The sequence below is a fragment of the Meriones unguiculatus genome, chromosome 5 (assembly GCF_030254825.1).
Source record: "Meriones unguiculatus strain TT.TT164.6M chromosome 5, Bangor_MerUng_6.1, whole genome shotgun sequence".
NCBI lineage: Eukaryota > Metazoa > Chordata > Mammalia > Rodentia > Muridae > Meriones > Meriones unguiculatus.
This window is the reverse complement of record NC_083353.1, coordinates 113,651,798-113,656,462: the sequence shown is the minus strand read 5'-3', so window position 1 is coordinate 113,656,462 and position 4,665 is coordinate 113,651,798.

The following is a 4,665-nucleotide window of genomic DNA, read 5'->3' as shown; positions in this document are numbered from 1 at the left end:
TTGGACTGATGTGGGTGGGATTCTGCTGCTGTCTGAAGATGGAGTGGTGGGAGGTTGGTAGATTGGGGTTCAAGTTTTCCTTGTCTGTCTTCTAAGTTCTCGCTGGCGCAGGGATTACTTGGCCCTCTCTCCAGAACTACTGGGCAGGATAGCTCTGTGGGTAAAGATACTTGTCGTATAAACCAGATGAGATGATTTGATCCCTGAAAGCCATGTGAAGATAGAGGTCAGCTGACTCCACAGTCCTCTTACCTCAACATAAAAGAACACGTAGAACCCTGCCACTCATGCTTCGAAGTCACCAGTACCCTGATACCAAAACCTGATAAAGGCTCAACAGAAAAGGAAAAAACAAGCTAGATCAATTTCCTTGGTGAACATTGATACAAGATCGCTCAGTAGCATACTTGCAAACTAAATTGAATAACAGATTAAGATCGTGCACCAGGACTAAGTTGGTTTCATTCCAGGGATTTGAAGGTGTTCTAGTTAATTTTTTGTCTGGGATGCAAGTAATAGTTATCTGGGAAGAGGAATCACAATTGAGAAAATGCCTCCGTCAGATAGCCTGTGGGAGGACCTAGCTCACGGTACCATCTGGATAGCTAGTGAGTAAGCAGCACTCGTCCGTGTCCTCTGCTTCAGCCCCTGCCTCCAGGTTCTGGCCTTTCATTCCTTTCTTGGCTTCTCTCCCCAAGTGGTTTTTGGTCAGTGTTTTATCACGGCAATAGAAAGCAAAATAGAACAGGTGATACCCTCCCTCATATGCAAATCAACATTATAGGCCAGCACATAAATAGACTCAGGGACAGAAATCACAACACCATCTCAGTAGATGCAAAAAAAGACCTGACAAAATTCAACTTTCCTTCATGAAAAAAGCATGGAAGACCATAGGAACAGAGGGCACTGCTTCACCAGAGGCTGCATCATAGCCAACACCTGGGAGGGAGAAAATCTGAAAGTATTTCCTTTAAATTCAGGAATGAGACAAACATACCTCTCCTTTGCTCTTGTTCAGTATAGTGCTTGAATGTTATTACCTGGACAATAAAAAGATACAAATAGGAAAGAAAAAGCTCAAATTATCCCTTTTTGTATATGATGTGATCCTGTACTTAAAGATACCACCAGAAAACACCTGATTAACACTTTCAGCAAGTAACATGGTGAAAGAAACGTAAAAACCACATTCATAGTACTTAGAAAACAAAGCCAAGGAATAAACCTAACCAGAGTGGTAAAAGTCCTTTAAAATGACAACTTTTTAAGACAATGAAGAAAAGTCCCAATGATATTCTTTACATAGTTAGAAAAAAAAAATCCTAAAATCTACATGGAAGCAGAAAAGACTGAATAACCAAAGCAAAAGAGCAGAATGAACAATATACCTGTTCTCAAATTATGCTATAAAACCATAGTGACAAAAACAGCACTGTACTGGAAAAAAAAATTTGTATCAATGGAAAGCAAACTTTCACTGGTAAACACTTTCAGCAAGTAGCAAGGTGAAAGTAAACATAGAGACCCCATTCATAATACTTAAAAAACAAAGCCAAGGAGTAAGTCTAACCAGGGAGGCAAAAGACCTCTAAAATGAAAACTCTGGAAGTGAATGAAGAACCCAGACATGAATAATACAGCTATGACCACCTAATTTTTGACAAAGGTATCAAAAACATACATTGAGAAAAAGCCTCTTCAATTAGTGGATCTAGGAAAATTGAATTTCCACACATGGGACACTGAGACCAGATCTGTATCTTTCACCTGCACAACAATGAGTTAAAAATGGACCAAGAAGAAACCTGAAACGTTGAAGCTGCAAGAGGAAAACATATATAAGACACTTCAAAATGTAGGCACTGGCAAGGGATTTCTTAAAGTGATGCAGATAGCACAAAATAATTCTAAGTGTTGACAAATTGTATTGCATGTAGTTAGTAAAACATCTGCCCGACAAAGGAAGTAAGCATCTGGAAGAGACTGCCTACAGAATAGATGTTCTTTGCCAACTACGTATCAGAGGATTAATATGTAGAGCATACAAAACGTCTAAGAAAAGCTCAGCACCAGGCATGGAAAAACTCATTTTGGGTGTTGGTCAGAAAGTTCAAGACAGTTCCAAAACAAAGCAGGCTTTTGCTGTTGCCCTCCATTGCTTCCCAGAGGTTGTACTTCAGAAGGAGGACTCGGAAGATTCAAGCTGATCTGACCTGAACACCTCTTCTGTAAGGACCAGCATTTTAGTAACAGAAGGTGCTCTGTAAGCCATCAAGAAAAGGAAGCAATGAATAATCCAGACATGACACTTATGAACCACAACAATGATCAATATGGCAAGATATCTCTAAGGTTAATAGTGTAATAATGGTGATAACCAACAGCTATCTAATTGGACTAAAGGTCTGTTTAACAGGCTGGAAATCATGCCTACTACTGGAAACTTACCCAACTACCCAGGGCTAGTGAGGTCATGGATTTTAGAAGAGAACCTCTGTAGAAGAATTTTAATTCAGAACATGTATGCTCTGGCAAGAGATTACATTCAAAGACCCTCTAGGTTGGTGTGATCCAGGAGACAGAGGCAAGCAGATTTGAATTCAGCCTGATATAGAGCAAGTTTCAGGTAAAGAAAAGCTTAGGTTCAGGTGTGGTAGTACACGTCTTTAATCCCAAACAATGGCAGTAAAGTTAATTTTTAGAAGGAAGTACCCATGTTTGAAAGTGATGTTTAATTGAGTGGCAGAAAAAGTGATGAATCAGAGAAAGATTTTACAGAGTAGAATATGCCCGGCTCTCATGAGAACAGAGAGGAAAGGGAAGCTACTTAAGGGAGCAACACAGAGAAGGAGAAAGAGAGGAGGCAGTTTTACTGGGATAGTTTTACAGAGAAGGTTGAATGAGAGATCCAAGAGAACGCAGGTGAAGACTGAATGAACCAGAGAATGAGAAGAAGCCAGGAGACTAGAGCAGATTGCTGGAATTAGTTTGAGGCCAATCAGAGCAATTCAGGGACCAAGACAGAAGCCAGACTGATTAAGTCAGCTGGGAGAGGAGTTTGAGCCAGAACAGCGGAGTTGAACCAGCCAGCCCAGAGCTCAGAAAGAACAGGGAAGACTTAGCAGTAAGCAGTAAGTCTCAGAGGCTGCAAACATTCCAGGCTTATGGTAGATTACATGGAGACTAGAAGCTTCCAGGACTAGGCCTAGGACAGCAGAAGGAGGCAGTGAGCCTCCCAAACAACAAATGAAACAGTTGAATGGAAGTTCCCTTTCCAAACCTCCTTCCACTTTACCAAACCATCACAATTTCTGGGCTCTAAATACGTCTCCTTATACCCTCAGATCTGTGTGGCTCTCACTCTTCATCAAGAAGCTTCTCTTACGGCGGGTGGAGGCCATCACAGAAACCCACAGCTGGCCAATACAGAGAACAGCTGGTCAGGAGATGCCAGCCCCAGCGGGTAAATCTAAAACATATCTCTGGCACCTAAGGCTCAGGGAACATGGAGGAAGAAGAGGTGGGGGGATTGTAAGAGCCAGAGGACCAGGAAGTCTGATGGGAGATGGTGTCTCCTAGTGATAGCAAAACAGTATGGACACCTACACAGGACTGAAAGAATGGTAAGACCAAAGGACAAGCTAACATGGAAGAGGCAACTCTCAAGAGGCTCTCCCACCGCCCCTTCCCCCCGACAAAGAACTAATGACTGCTCAGAGAGGGAGAATTTCTCTTTCCCAGGGATGAGGCCTTAATTGGTTACAGAGTACCAAAGTGATCTGCCCTGAACTCATGTACATACGAACAACGCTAAACAGACCAAGCAGGTTGTATTTTTATATTTATGCACGCCTGCACGCATGTGCACACACACATAACAATAAAAGAGGTCACGGATTTGAGAGGGAATGGGGGTGGGAAGGAGAAATTACATGATTATATTGTAACTAAAACAAACAAAAACAAAGAAGGACAGCAACTAAACTAAAGTCAATTATCCAATCAGTGTGTATGCTAAAGAACTGAATGGACGATTCTCCAAAGAAGTATGATGGCCAGCGAGTACTGTAAAGTGCTCGACATCCTTAGCTGTGAGGAATATGCAAATTCAACCGCTTTGACAATGTTTTTGGGATTTTTTTCCTACAAGCACAGGCAGTCATGCCACATAGAAACAAAGGCCTTTGCATTTCGTCCTGTTGAATCGGGCATCCATCACTCTCTTCTGGTCACCGTGTCCTCTCTGGACTCCAGCGTGAAGTCCAACACCCGAGTCTGTTCTTGCGTGTACACAATAGTCCTTCTTAGTCGTTACATGTTCGAATGGCATTTGCCGCGTCTTTTTTCTTTTTCTGTAAAATCTCTTTTATCAGCATATAGAAGCAGGTGTTTCCCTCATTTCACAAAAGCTTTCTTTTGAAAAATAATCACGGCTGTTCATTAAAAAAAATAGATGTGGATTTTTTTTTTCTTTACAAAGCTTCAGGTAAACTGGGACAATGAACTGATTGTTTTAGTATTGAGTCTAAAGTCATCTTGAGGTTTTTAGAAATAATATTGAAATGAGTACCAATAAGCAGCAAATTATTGCAAATAATCCAAATCCAGGTTTATCAGAGAGATTTGGCATCTTAAAGTTTTACTCAAATTGTGCAGTTAGGT